Below are 14,963 nucleotides of genomic sequence, written 5' to 3'. Positions count from 1 at the left end.
CCATTATAGGAATAAATATGGGACCATAATTCCATGCCTTACTGAAATTAGAGTTATCCTAGCGATTGAGAGGCTCATTTCTTCTGCATCCAAAATCAGGAATTTTTTTGATTATTGAGCTGAAGATTTTGAAGGGGCTGGTGCTGGCTAGCTGGCCTCTCTCTGTGAAATTGCATTAAGCCAAGTGTCATAGGGAATGAATCAATTAATAATGAACAATACCGGGGCAAGATATCATCCTGTGCCCGTATTTGGTGTGTTATTAGAAATGTCACATCTGTAAAATCCTTCTTAGCCTCAGGGAGATTTAGCCAGCAAAGGCATGTGACCCAAGGAGTGAAATTTCCTAGATTTGTGTCAGTAATCTGCATCAGAGCAGATGCTCTAGCTCCTGTTTGTTAAAAAGGCAGAGAAAATACACATGGAAAAACTAAAACCACCCCCCCACATGCCCAAACCCCAAACATCAATCTTTGCATTGAGGGAAGAAGGACTAATGCTACCAGCTCAGGGGTGTGTTACTGACCAGGTGTGCTGAGGGATGGTTTGTTAAAGCTCTTAAAGGCCAGAGGCAACAAAGGGAAACACAAACCCTGGCAGTGTGGGAGAACCCCACTCCTGTTTCTGCAGCAGAAGCACTGAGTGTGCGAGAAGCTGCTCACAGGAGGAAGGTGGGATGATGAAGGACCCATCCCCAAACTTCCCTAACAAATGAACTTGGAGTCTCCCATGGGAAGAAGGCTAGAAAATTAGCTGTGCAGGCTTCTGAGGTACTTCTGTCTGCTTTTTCTAATGAACCAAAGTGTTTTGAACTCTTCTGCAACAGACCTGTGTAAATCTGTTAATGTGCTTGGAAACTTGAACAGAAATGTTGTTTAGAAGGTGTCTCACAATAGAATAGTTCCTTTATATGCTAAGAGTATTATCTGATACACCCAGGATTGGGTAGGAAGAGCTATTTCCTGCACATGTGGTAAGAAAATCCAGCTATTCCAAGCTCCAGGAAAAGTATATGCTCCCACATAAAGAATCCAGCTTCCTTTCCTTAGATCTGTTTTCTTTTCCTCACGCTAAAGCAAAATTCTTTTAAAAGAACCACTCTAATGGCTTTCTATGTTGATGTAAACCAAAAAGCACTAATGAAGGAAGAGAACATGAAAATTTGTATTTAACTACTGATCCTTACCAGAGATGAGTATGACGAGCAACTTCAGACCAAGAGCAGGAAAACACCAAGCCACCCATGGTGGCCTTTATATGATGCAGCAGAATGTCAAGGTTTCAGCCTCATAACAGAGGTTTCACCCTCATAACCCCCACAAGGGAAGGAATTCCTATTACCTGCACCCTACAGACCACAAACTGATACACGATGAATTCTCAAAGTCATAAAGGAAATAATTAATTGAAGAGGGAGCTCAGCATGGTCTCCTGAGAGCCAGGCCACATCTTTTGTATGAAAAAATCAGTTAACTTTGAAGACATCCACAGTTCCTCAGAAAGGATCAGACAAGTTGTTTGAATCCCACAAGAAGGGCTTTTGTTGTGCTGGATATGTAGATAGGATTCCATTTACAAGAATTTGAATAGATAGGCTTGCACATGTCAGGAAAGGGAGCGCTGCACATCGACAGCCACAGAGAGGGATCAACATCCTACAGCAGAGTTAGCAGGCATGGCTTTATACCACTTGATAAGGCTGGATGGTTTTTGTAAGGACTATTCTTATTCCTTTTTCCTATCCTTTCAATGGATAGGATTGAACAAAAAAATTACAAAGCAGCTGCACTGTTAAAAACAAGGGTTAGGAACTTGGTCTCAGGGGAAGTGGAGGCTGTGCAGCACCCGGGGAAGTTGCTATTTCCCTTTATGCTTGTGGGTCCCACACCTCAAAGAAGGAAGGGTGGGCTAGGATATCCCACAGAGCCCCAAGTAAAGCCAGATTGGTGGTTCCTGATGAATGTTTTTAATCTAATCTTTAACTGATGTGTGTTCATCTTAGCCCAGAGTGACTAGACTGTATCTGTTATGTTTTCCTTTGGAGGTAGGTGTGACTGTGAATAAAGAATTTCTTAATTCTGGTTAAGTAACATCTAATGAAACATAATTTTTAAAGATGGTTGTGATAATAGTTAAGATTAGTGTGAATTATACGTTCATCTTTCAGCCACTTTCAAAGATCAAATAGTTAAGGACGATGAGTAAATACACGAATTATAGTTAATAAAGAGCAAGGTTCCTGGTGGTCTTCATGCAGCCCCTGATGATGCAGATAAATTTTGGTTATTAACTTTTATTAAATTTTTCTGAGAGTCATGGAGGGAAGGGGACAGTTGTGAAGGTGAACAGACATGTGGGAGACCAGCGCTGTAAGCATCTTTCCTAACCAAAAAGGACCATCTATCCTAAAGACTGAAGTTTTGGAATATTTCCCAGTAGGGGCTAAATTCTTTAGACTTCATATTTTTTGGGTTCTCTGGCTCTCAGTGGTGGACTGAAACTAGCAAGACTTTGTAAAAATCATATAAATATGATTTCTTTCATACACACATCCCCCTTTGCTAACTACAGATCATTTCTTTCCTGGAAGTTTGCCAAGAGGATTTTCTCATTCCTTGTTTTTGTCTTCCCCAAGGCTGCTAAAGATGATAAGTCTTTTAGATAACAGGGAAATTGTATGCACCACTATTTCTATATTCTTGCTTTTATCACTTTGAGGAAAAAGTACAGTTAATCTCCTGAAGTTAAATAAGCAGACAAACATGCTGCAATTCAAAGTTAATGATTGAGTAAAACTTGGGTTCAGCCAAGCATGATGCAAAAAACTAGAAGATAAATTTCAATCCAAGTGAGAGGTATTTTCTACAACAAAATTCCTGCCTTAAGATCAACAAATTATTTTAGAGAGTTAGCTAAACCACTTGGGTCATTGGAGATTATGTTACATTCAGCTGTGCATGGATGAAAAGGGCCACATTCACACTTGTTTTCTCTCCACCTTATCCAAAGCCGCTTCAAATTTGGCTCAAGTGTGAAAAGGGTCAGAGCTCATGTCGTGGCAGCCCAGGGTCCCGCTCCCTTGTTCTGCCTCAGCCTTCTGCAGCGTCACTTAAGTGTAGTGACTGTGTGGCACATGTCAAAATAGGCGTGACTGGTTGAGGTTACCTATGAAGTGGGCCTGCTGGGGCTTTTGTCAAGCCTTTAGATTAGCAGATATGAGCTTTAGCTCATTTGCCCTCCCTGTTGCAGCACTTCAAGTGATTCCTGATTGTTTTGCTCTGTTTCTTTTCATACAACTTCACTTCTGCCGCCAGCAAGATGTTCCTGGTGATGGGAGTCGGGGAGTCACAGCGTCAGATCAGCTGTGAGCTGTGAGCTGATCTTGAAACTTTCTCCCCAGCGGTTTTCTATTTGCCTGCTGACCGAAACCTTTCTGAACCTGCCGAATATGTGACAACATTTACGCTTCCTCAAACACAGAGCTTAAGCAGCCGCCAGCCAGCGCCCCGAGCTCCCCATGCCGCGCTGTCCCGTGGCAGGTGGCGGCTGCTCCGTCCCGCTGGGGCCAGACCCTCGGGGCCCGCAAACACAGGAGCGGCCGTGGGAAAGCCACACACCAGCCCCGATGGGCACAGCCGGGGACGCGCACCTTGCGCGGGCACAGCGCGCCCGGCGGGGCTGGCACGGGGCCGGCTCTGGGGCCGGGGCGGGCCGGGGCCGGGCTGGGGCTGGGGCCGGGGCGGGCGGGGAGGCCGCGGGCCCCGCCCCGAGCCCGGCGAGCCGCGCTGTGCCCGCGCCGGCAGCATGAGGAGCGGCGGCAGCGCAGCCGGTGGGTCCGGGGGAGAGGCGGAGCAGGTGCGGCGGGGCCGGGAGGGGCAGCGGGGCCGGGAGCGGGACCCGCGGGCTGGCGCCGGGCACGGCGGTCCCTCCGCGGGCTGCCGGGAGCGCCCCGAGCCGGGCTCTGCTCCGCGGGCGGCGGCGCTCGGGGCCGGGCGGTCTGCGCCGAGCCGTGCCGGGCAGTGCGGAGCCGGGCTGTGCGGAGCCGGCTGTGCCGGGCAGTGCGGAGCCGGGCTGTGCCCCAGTGGCGGGTCCGGACGCGGGGTCCCCGAGCCCTCCCGGAGCCCTGTCGAAGCGCTGTCCGAGCCCAGGGCTGTACCTGCCCCGCGCGTCCCGGACGCTGACGCCGGGCTGGCTTGGACGGCCACGCAGGAAAAGTCAAAATAATCTTTCCGCTCCGTGAGTACCTTGCGATTAAGGCAGCCGAGTGCTTTCCAAATGTGTTACAGCACTGGAGTGGGCTATTGGTATGGACGCGTCCTAATGAGTGTGTTAATTAGCATAACATCCTTCTCTGCTCACCTTTTGGGCTAATTGAGGATGGCATCTGCTGAGTTTCTCTTCGCGGTTTGAAGTGTTTGTTACCCTGTGATAGCGATTGTCTTGTCACGTTCATTCCGTTTTTCATGTGTAAATTCAGCATGTGACTTGAATTCAGATAGCTGGCTCGTGGACTGGTGATTGTAGATTTATTTGCCCCTACGCCTGTAAAGTTGAACCAGTATCAAAAAGTTTTAATTGGGAAATATCTGGAGGTCTCTGTCGACTTTAAAAACTGTTTACAATTGGCAGCCTTGTTGGTACCTTCAGCCAAAAAGAGATCTGAGCGTGGAAACGGGACTGCATTCTTGTACCTAAAGATGGTCCCTTGCAGGTCAAAACGGAGGCATGTTGGCATGGCCAGGAGGCTTAATGGGAGCGTGGCCTTCTTTTTATTTTTTAAATCTTTTTTGGTTTTTTTGCTTTAGAGACTCTAAACCTTGCAGTAAGGTGGAGCAGTGCAGTCCTCTGCTGGGGTGTAGCTGCCCCTTCTCTGACTCTCCTTTTGGTTTTGAGGAAGTTCTTAATCTCCCTGTGACTCAGTGTCCTAATCTTTAAAATGGCTTAATAAGACTTGTCACGCTTGCCTCCCAGGGACATTAACATCTAATTGATGCTCATGAGTGCCTTGATCTGGCAGAAAAGAGGGCATCTTGCTTCCCTCATTTCGCCACTTTGTGTTGGGTGCTAATTATATTACAGGGGTGGAAAACAGATTATCTGACAACAGAACTGGAATTCGTGTCTGTTATCATTGACACAGGCACTCTAAGTTAAAGTGTGTGCTCACTTATGCTTAGTTTGAGGTGTCTGGGTGTTTCTCTAAAAACAGCGGGGTTTATCCTTTCTAGAGGATGCATTTGAGAAATTTGCTCCTAAAGTACCGCACTGAAGCATCAGTAGACTTTTGCTCCTGACTCTAGAGATACTACACAGCTTTCCTCTGTGTATTATGAGGTCAGTAAAGGTTCTAAGAATTAAAACTGTGTTGACTCAACTCTCAGCATGTCCCTGATCTTAAGTCTTACTCTGCCTGAATCTTACGGCAGTCTCAGTTTTTGTCATGTTTCACTTCTTTAGAAATAGGGAAAACATACAATTTTACAGTTCTCTGCTTGAAAAGACAAGCTTTAGAATATAAAATGTATCTTTTTAACCATATTACTTGCTGCTCAAAGGAGTAATTAGCCATTTTACTCCCCTGACTTGAATCTTGCCCCACCTCCTCCTTATCATTGCTGCCTCCCCCTCGGGCGGATAGCAGAGACTGCGGTGGCAATAGCACAGGGCTGGGATGATGGGGTCACCAACAACACACCAAAAGACACCAGTATTCCATAAATCAGCTGCTGTGAGTGGACACGCTGCCTTACAGCACAGGCACAAGGATCTTTTTCACCTAAAACTTTGGGTTGCTAAATTCTCAGTCCTTTTCCTACATCTTGGTTCCCGTGTACTGCAGGTCTGTGTGCTGGGAGGCTGCTTTGTGACACGGCATTTGACTCATATGTTTGATTCAGTTCTCCTTTTCAGCACTGTTGCTGCAATATGTCCTTCCCTGTGCTAAACAGACCTGTAGTGTTGATACCTGACAAATACAGCTTTTAAAATGCTGTTCGACATTTCTTAGTGCTGTTCTCTTCATAGTACTAGGAAAAAATATTGTATCTTAGAGTGTGTGGTGGAGAAATGATGTTCTGAAGGGAAACTGAAGCATGCTGCGTTCCACTTCCTCTTGCCGTGTGGTCTGCAGCAAGTGATGTTACTTTTCCTGCCCTGTCTTTAAAATCAGGTGAATTCTTAACAAACAAGTATAAAGAGAAGTATACAGAAATGGGAAGTTGTCTCTGTTTCACTCTGAATTGCTTTTTTGTTTGTTTGTTCTTAATTGCCTTAATGTTGTTCTGAAGTTGTATAGCAGTACCACATCCCTGACATCAGGGTCCTGCTCTTTGTGGGGAGATCAGTTTTCCTTCAGTTTCATCTAGAATCTAGAAGTAAGTATGATCTGAAAAGGTTTTATCTTTACTAAGATATGCTAAAGCAGGGTTTTCTAGTCTCATGTTGATATCCCATTCCTTGTGGAGATGAGAGAGCCTATGTGTTTGGTGGAGATGTTCTTTAAGTGTAAGAAACCATAAAATAGGAGAGGTGATTGCTATCCAGTTTCTCCATGAGTATGCTTTAAGTCTTTCACCTCTTTTAGCACATACCTTGTATCTGCTCCAGCTGTCTCACTGCTCTGGTATTGTATAATTAGTATCTTGAAAACTCAAGGGAAAACTTTCAAATGCTATATATTTCCCATCCAGACTCTTCCACGTGGCTGTGACATTTGTTGGGAGTCCTTGGTAACCTTTATCTGTTCCTTCACCTCACTTTGATTCCCCTGGCGTCAGCAGAAAAGCTCTCTTTCCTCGTGGAAGAGGCTTTGCTTCTTAGGGGCATGGTGTGTTTTGATTCCCTTAAAATGGAGACAATTTCAGGTGACTGAAATTGAGATCTGCCTCCCAATGGTCCTGTTTTGTCAGCTTGCTCACGTGTTGGATCCGGAGTAAAGGAGCTACAGAAAGGCTGAGGGGTTGATATGTTGGGCTGCTTTATAATAGATGTGTACCTGTATAATAGGAATTCGGCATCTGCATTTTGTGTGTGAGCAAATTCTTGGCTGCACCTTTCCTGTTCAAGCTCCTTCTGTGTGAGGAGCCCGTGAATTTGTAAAGCACAGCCTCTGCTCTGTGTCGGGCAGCTCAGCTGTGCAGGGAGGGCACACTGGTTCTTGTCACTGGGAGCAGTTTTAGAGGGGTTTATACAGCAAACTGACTCTTTCAGAAGTGGTATTAGTAGTTCAGGGTACATTAGACTGATTCCAGAAAATACAGATATTCTAAATTAAGGCTATTAAGTGTCCACTGATTCAGTGACTGTGCAGACACACAGTTAATATTGTATTGTGACACATTCTGGAAATTGCTGTGTTTATTTTTGACATGGACAAGATGACTAACTCTTTCATCTATGCATAGTTACATTTACAAGCAAGTAAAAACTTCCCCAAAATTATCTTTAGACTCCTAGTTCCATGAAAGGAAAAAACTTCAGACTTGTCCTTAAATCTGAGCTGTGTGTGCTATTGAGCCCTCTTCCTGCTCTGGGTTGATAACCCTGTGTTTGGTGGGGGTTATGTTTTCAGGGGTTTTATTATCGCCTCCGAATTTCTGTGGGCAATTTACTGTGGGGAGAGGAACAATAGCAACCCCATCTGTGTTGGGAAAGGTAGGTGGTACCACAAGACAAATTAGAAGACACTACTGCCCTAGCTTATATTCAGTTCAAATTCTAATTGTCCTTATTTCAATGTCCCAGTAACACTGATGTAACTAGGAGGAAACTTGTGTTTGTTTCTTCTTGCTTTTGGCCTTTTAGAACTGTGATGGCAAAACCTGGCGAGGCAGTTGGTTTAAGGAACTGTGTGATGGAAGTATGTGGACTAGATTTAAGCTTTTGTTCTTGGCTCTGGCATCTCCTCCGCTCTGGCCTGGAGAAATAATGGCAGCAGTTTCTCCAATGGCTGCATTCAGCCAAGGGGACATTACCAATTCAGCTTTTAAAATGACTGTGCCTGGCATTGTGTGTTGTGGAGTTTTGGCTTCCTAAAAAGCAGTTTCTTTGGATCCGTTAGTCCACGATAAATCCTTCTGAGACCTTTTAAGCTTGCAGCTTATTGCCTGTTTAGACTGCAGTAATGCCCAAAGGGGTGCCACAGTTCACCATCCTGTATTGCTGCCATCGCCAAGCATCAAAATAGAATTTCCGAAGCCATGTGAAATTTTTGTTGGGAATAAGCCTGGATGTTTTGTAATCAACTTTAAATAGTCTTATGGTAACTCAACAGACCTTAGACCACCCTTCCAGTACCAAAATGGGGTACAAGAGAGCTGGAGAGGACCTTTTACAAGGGCAGGTAGCGATAGGACAAGGGGTAATGGCTTTAAACTGAAAGAGGGCAGGATTAGATTAGCTATCAGGAAGAAATTCTTTGCTGTGGGGGTGGTGAGACACTGGAACTATGATAATTTTGTTATATAGTGTTTCTTTTAGAAGACTAAGAACATTAAAATACCTGGTTCAGTTAACATGTTTTGTCCTTTTCTTACCTGGATAGGTGACTCCCATAGCTATCTGGAAGGCTTTTAAATCTTCCAAGATTTTTTTTCCTAGCCTATAATGTGCAAATCATATATGATGGAGTCCAGCAAAAAAAATACAAACGGTTTTGTAAACAGCAAAGCAGAAGGTGCAGCAGAAGACAAATTTTCCTCTTGCTCTGAGAAGACTCGTGTTTGGCAGATAGTGGAATTCTTTTTCCCGTGTAATCGGATAAGAGTGTATTGCAAAAACCATAATCTGTGTTACTGGCTGAGGTGAGCCCCATCTGTTAGTGGTGCTAGGGATGTGCAGTACCCTTGCCCTCTAGACTCATGCATGCAGGGAGCAGCATAGAAGGATTTACAGAAACAAATGCAGGCTCTGAAGGCAGTTGCTAAAAGCAAAGGGAGGAATTCGTAATGGAATGCAATGTTCTTTGCTGACACCCTTTCTAGCTGAAGAAACCCTCTGGTTAAACAAGAACTTTACAAGATACCAGGTACTTTTTGGTTTCTGCTTATTTGTGAGTTTGACTTCCTTTCATACGGGTTTACCTATTGTATGTGCTTGTTATCAGGCTGCTTTTTATCGATTGTCTTTATGGCACCTTGAGCTGATCTGGGGAGTAATTTTAAGTAGCAATCTGAGCTGATTAGAAGAAAATAGAGGGCTTGTGTTGGGCTTGACTTCTTGGTAGTAAATATGTAGTCAGTGCTAATCACCCCCATGTCATCATTCACCCCAGCTGTGGGTCAGACACAGGATCTACTTGTGCACTTGAATTGCCATTGCTCTTCTCCTTTTAGAGGCAGTAAAGGAGTGAGCATCCTGACACAAGAGCTTACTTCTCCATGTCTCATTTCCATCATAGGTGTACTGAAAGAACTTCTGATGGAATGTGATATTTGGGCTTGGATAATTTATGTGAGCGAGTTCTCATTCAGATCTGATCTCCTGGCCTTCTGCTTGGTATTTGATTTTCCCCTTTCACTGAGTGCTACAAATTCCTATGGTTACCACCTATGCAACCAGCTGCTTCTGTCAGTTCAGAAAATGGTTTCAGTAATTACATGGCTGTAGGGACAGAAGAATATTGAAGTCTGGAGCCACTTTTAAGATTTCAAAGTGAATGCGGAGCGTAGGTTCCTCCCATTTCAATCTAGGGATTTTTAGAAGTAACAGCTGCTACCCCTCTGTACAGTATTTGTGTTCAGAACATTAATGTGGTTGAATGAATGTTAGAAACATGCACACGGTTAAAGCTTGGACACAAGCTCCATAAATATGAACTTTTGATCCATTCAAAAACTGAATTTGTGGATGTAATCAAATACCTCTTGCTGCACTTACTCTCTGAAACTCTGCCCTTGCACTGAGTCAGGTGTCCCAGCAAATGCATTAGGAAGAGTAAGGCTTGTGTAAAGAGCTAAATACATCCCAGTGAACCTGTTCAGACCAAAGAAACCATCTTTCTGTTGTTGTCAGGGGGATGTGTGTGAGACGGAAGAAGGGTTAGGGTGGTTAACTTTATTTCCTGGAAATGAATAACATACATTTTTCAGTGCACAAAGCGGATATTACTCAGTTTGTGACCTGCTGCCTCGTAAAAGTGTCGTGGGACAGGGATTGGTTTAAATCTGTTGCTGCACTGCTGACACGCAGCACTGTGTGATGCTGCCCTGTGGCAGAGGCACGCCTCGTGCCTCGATGTATAAATAACCCTGTGTGGCAGAGGGAATTGGAGACAAAAAAGGGAATTGTGCCAAATATTTACTGATGTGCTGGGCCTTGTCCTGGGCACCCGGGCTTTATTTGGGAGCAGGTGTCCGAGCTGAAGCTGCAGCACAGGGGTGATGGGTAATGTAACACTCCCCAGCACCTACTGGAGAGCTGCTCTGCACTGAACAGGAAGGCACAACCATGGAGTGCCACAGGTCAGCCACATCTTATTTGTAGCCGTGATGCTTAGATAAGCAGACAGGAAAATAGATTAATGTGCACCAGGCCAGTTTTGTGCACATCATGGGGAAAAAACTGCCTTTAGTATCCCCTGTGGAGTAATTCTGATGACTACTTCACATATCAATTTTCAGGTTAAAGATAGAATAGAACAGAGGGGAGCAGGGTTATTCCTCTGGCAGCCTTGGCTCTCCCCTGCTGCACTCTCCCAGCATCTCAGTGGGATGCTGACTGCAGCCAGTGCAGGTTTGTGCTTCAGAGCAGAGTTAGGGTGTCCTGGGGCTGACAGCCCTGGGAGGGAGATGTGGCTTTGGGAGATGTGGTGCAGTAGGTGCTGGCATGGGCAGGAGGAGCAGTGTCAGGCACTGGGAGCTTGGCAGAGCTGGGTGCTGGCCCCTCACTAAGAGAAAAGGGTTTCTTTCTGGGTTTCCTTTCCACCTGGGAATGAAAAGTCACAGTGGAGCATTCACCTCTGTGTGTTTATGTGGGAAAGGAGAGCCACAAGGTTTTTATCTCACACTTACCTATGCAAAAATGCAAAGGGGCAGTGTTATTTTCTTTCTCTCTGTTTTCTTTTTGGCTGAGGAAGGAGTTGTGATTGTTTGATGAACACATTCACACAGAGGACTCCAGTGTTGCTGAATGCATGCACACAGAGGGCTCCAGCAGTATTTCTTATGCTATTTCATCACAAATGCAGAAGCTTGACATCTTAAGGCCTTATTTACACATGCATTTACATATAGACCACCACACCTGTCTATAGCTACTTTGTCAGCTGCTGCCTGGCTTAATGATTGAAGGTATTAGTAACTTGTGTGCAGAAGCATCTTCAAACTCAGTTATGGAATCAAAACATGTCTCCCAATTACTTTGTTTATCAGGCATTAATAGGGACCAAAAATAATTACATGGCTGTTTCAGAGCAAGGTGAGATATTTTTGTGCTGTTCACAATGCTTTTCCCTTCCAAAGGTAAGTCCAAGGTTCTGCCTGATGCTCAATAAAATACACGAATGACGTAATGCTGTGTTTGACAGAGTTTCTTGACTCAGCTTTTTCTAAGGGAGCATTTGTATGCATCCTTTGGACGATCAGGTGGTTCTGCAAAGTTTCAATATGAAACTCCTGCCATTTCTGGTGAAGCTTTGTGGATTCTGACCCAGAACTCGATAGGATACATGTTTGTGAGGCAATTTGGCTCATTTAAAATCTCAAGCCAGTAGACCTGCAAACACCAGCTTCTGGAAAACAACTGTATAATTATCTAAGTATCTCTCTTAGTTCATTAATTTGCAAGATAAATCCAGGAATGACATATATAGTACAGCAGATTTGCAGTTGCACATGAGATTTAATTTAGAGGTAAATATTAATGCAGATGTATCACAAGTTTTTTTGCTTTAGTAGTTCTAGTGAACAAGGAATGTGAACCACTAGTTTTCAGTTTTATTTGCTCTACTGAAGTAGCAAAGGATGGCAAGGTTTTCCTTGCCTCTCTGCCTAATCAGTTGTTATCCAGCCAGTAGGCCAACCCACACGTAAAATTTATTGAAAGTGTGGGCAAGAGAGAGTTACTGGGACTTCAACAAAGCCAGGGTAGTTCATGACTTTATCTGACTTTCTTGCTAGGTATCAAGAGGCATTGTAAGGTTGTGATGAGTGCTGCTGCTGAGTTCATGGAAGCCTTCACTACATTTATTTTTAATGACTGTTTCTCTAATGAAAAAAAAATACACCTTTTTTTCATATTAAGGGGCAGCTTGTGTTTGGAATCCAAATTTTCTACATTTCTTTTGGGTTTTGTCTGTTGAATAATATTTAGCTGGGATATTGTGCCGGTCACAGGGCTGAAATAAATGTGTTTTTTAATTTTGGAGGAGGAGATGAAGTCAAACAGTGTTTTCTTCCTTTTGGCTGAAATCCTTCTATTATGATTTTAATGGTGATTCTGATTTCTTCGGGAAAAACATCCAGAGGAGTGAGAGCTTTTCTCTTTTTTTGCCAGGTCTGGGGAATTTAAAATGAAAAATAATAGATTAGTTTGGACCTCATCACTAGAAACTAATATTGGCAACATAAATATTACCTCTCACAAATAGAATGAAGCAAAAAAAGGTAACATTTACATTATTTATTTAATTACCTAACAGATCAGTATACACATGGAGAGTCTCTGCTAAGTGTATCTGCATTCCCCCTTCTGTTTTTGGAAATGGGATCCACATTTCTGATATTTCTTACTTAATAAAATTTAATCTTAAAAAGAGTATTTGTAGTCATTGTCCTGTGTGTTTTGCATCTTGGGGTTTTTTTCTTCTTAAAGGTTCTCAAACTTCATTTGCAATGCTCTGTCTTTCCCATATTCACAGATTAGTGGGAGGGCAGGAGATAAGGAGAAATTGCCTTTATTTTCAGATGAGTGGCTTGGTACTGGCATATCCAAACCGTGCTTAGTCATGTGCTGTGCTGATGGCGAGTTTCGCTTGGCACACCCTGGCAAGTGCAGTCCCTCCCCTGTTTTCTGCAGAGCCATCTCTCCGTGGTGCAATTGTAGATGACTGGGTTTGTTTTACAGCAGTGACAGTGTAATGATAACCTTGCCAACGCTCAGGGGAGGTGGAGACAGCTGAACTTTTTGCTTGTATAGCATGTTTAAAAATTTCACTCAAGATACTGTGACTTGGACGTTTTGGTCAGTGTCACTTACAAGATTGTCGTGAACTTCTGTCAGAAAGTATCGGAGTGGCAGCAAGACTTGGGCTAAAGTTTCTTCTTTCTTCCACCAAAATTGTATTTTGATTGTTCATTCAGTTTCTTTGCCTTTAGCTGTTTCATCTCTCCTCCAGGCCTGTATTCTAGATTGTTTTTATCACTTTTGATTAAAATTCCAGCAGTAAAATTGTCATCTTTGAGCTGTGAGATGCATTGGTGTGTGCAACCTCAGAGGGATCAGAAAAATAGGGCGTAGGCAAGAAAGGGGAGAAAGCCACCTGGTAATTGTGTTGGTAGCTGTTGCTAAAATCTGGGCTTTCTGTCTGGGAGTACAAGGAGGTTGTATTTCTGTATTTAACACCAGAAGTGTCTGTGCTTGTGCAGTCATACAGTCTGGCAGAGCTGGGTGGACTCTTCCCTCTGTGCCTGTAGTGCCTGTGAGCACAGGGTGTTTTCTCTCCCCACTCCAGCGCTTTGCACACCCGGAGCAGGGAAGCCACGTTAGCAGTGGCCGTGCTGAACGTCCTTGTTTTGATCCTTGCCCCTGCCTGCCGGGCTCTGCCTTAAGCAGATTTACTCACCTGACCTCTTAACCCGCTGGAGATGATCAGCCCTCTGCCAAAGAGCTGCCAGACGAGACGGGGTGACTCCGGAGCGGCCCTGCCAGGAAAGGTAAAAGGAGCAGGCACGTAAGTGCAGCTGCCCAGCAGCCAGAAGATGGGCTGGAAGGGGCCTGTGCAGAGCTGTCAGCTTCTGTTTTTGGAAAGCAAGGGTGCTCTCTGCCTGGTGCTGCACTGACCCGAAAATACTGAGGTGAACTGTTTGTGTGTTGCCATACGCTGCCTGCCAAGATGCCTTGAGGAAATGGGCTCTGAAAAGTTGATTCATAATTAGCTGATATGCTGGTTATTAGGAATCCAGTGCACTTTTTTCCTAGCAACCTCTCTTAAACTCTGTTTATATATTCGTGGCCAACATAAGGAGGGTTTGTAGTGGCCAACTCAACATCTCTAACTTGTACCTCTTCACAATGTTTCAGTCTTCTGTTGTGCAAACCTATGGCATCTTTTGTCCAGTGAGGGAAACAGGATTCTAGAACTATTAGCTTGTCCTGTTAATCACAGAAAACTAGGAATAAACTACTCTGGATGTCACTGACTTATACATTAGGGCATCTGATAAGAAAACCCTTCGTTACCAAGGCTTTTCATGTTTTTGTCAGTGTTCTCTTGTGTTGCTGCCCCAGGTAGGGCACTGGTTGTGGTCTCTGGCAGGACTGGTGGTCAGCAAAGGGCAGAGGTGGAAGAGCCCCTGCTGTGTGTGGTGGAGGGAGGAGGAATTCTGATCATGGATGACAGATAAACCATCAAACAAAATATAGCAAAAGTTTCTCATGGAAGGCTGCACATCATTGGTGGCACATCATTGGTGGCAGCAGGAGCGCTGGGGTATGTGCTCACAGGCAAATCCCTGTAATATTCCCTGGATCTGTGTGTGTGGTTTTAAATATGGCAGTTTGAGGTAGCAGGTTGATCTGGCTAGAGAGGAGCCCATTTTCCCCAGTCACAGACTGTGGTCTGTCTGATGGGCCCCGTTTAAAAGGAGTTCCCTGAAGTTGATAGCATCAGTGAAGAAGTCTGCTCAGTCTGGCTTTGGTACGAACACGAGAGCCCTGCCCAGCTGCACCAGGCACCAGGAGCAGCACCAAAGGGACTGGGATGTTCCCAGCCTGTGCTGGGATAATCTGTGCTACACATGGGAGTT

General features: G+C 44.6%; 1 protein-coding gene across 4 annotated transcripts in view; it reads left to right on the top strand.

Moving 5' to 3' along the window:
- The first annotated feature begins 3,764 nt into the window (after positions 1 to 3,764).
- Positions 3,765 to 14,963, top strand: part of MICAL2 (microtubule associated monooxygenase, calponin and LIM domain containing 2) — a 118,644-nt gene continuing 107,445 nt past the window's right edge. For 3 of the 4 annotated variants that reach the window (XM_069016601.1, XM_069016600.1, XM_069016602.1), the window contains exon 1: positions 3,781 to 3,855. The gene's annotated coding sequence lies outside the window, so the exon portion shown is untranslated. Of the gene's footprint in view, positions 3,856 to 14,963 lie in introns of all 4 variants that reach the window. The other variant, XM_069016603.1, reaches the window with a different exon arrangement.

Source organism: Aphelocoma coerulescens, chromosome 5, assembly GCF_041296385.1.
Source record: "Aphelocoma coerulescens isolate FSJ_1873_10779 chromosome 5, UR_Acoe_1.0, whole genome shotgun sequence".
Classification (NCBI taxonomy): domain Eukaryota; kingdom Metazoa; phylum Chordata; class Aves; order Passeriformes; family Corvidae; genus Aphelocoma; species Aphelocoma coerulescens.
This window is presented reverse-complemented; position numbering and strand designations above follow the sequence as displayed.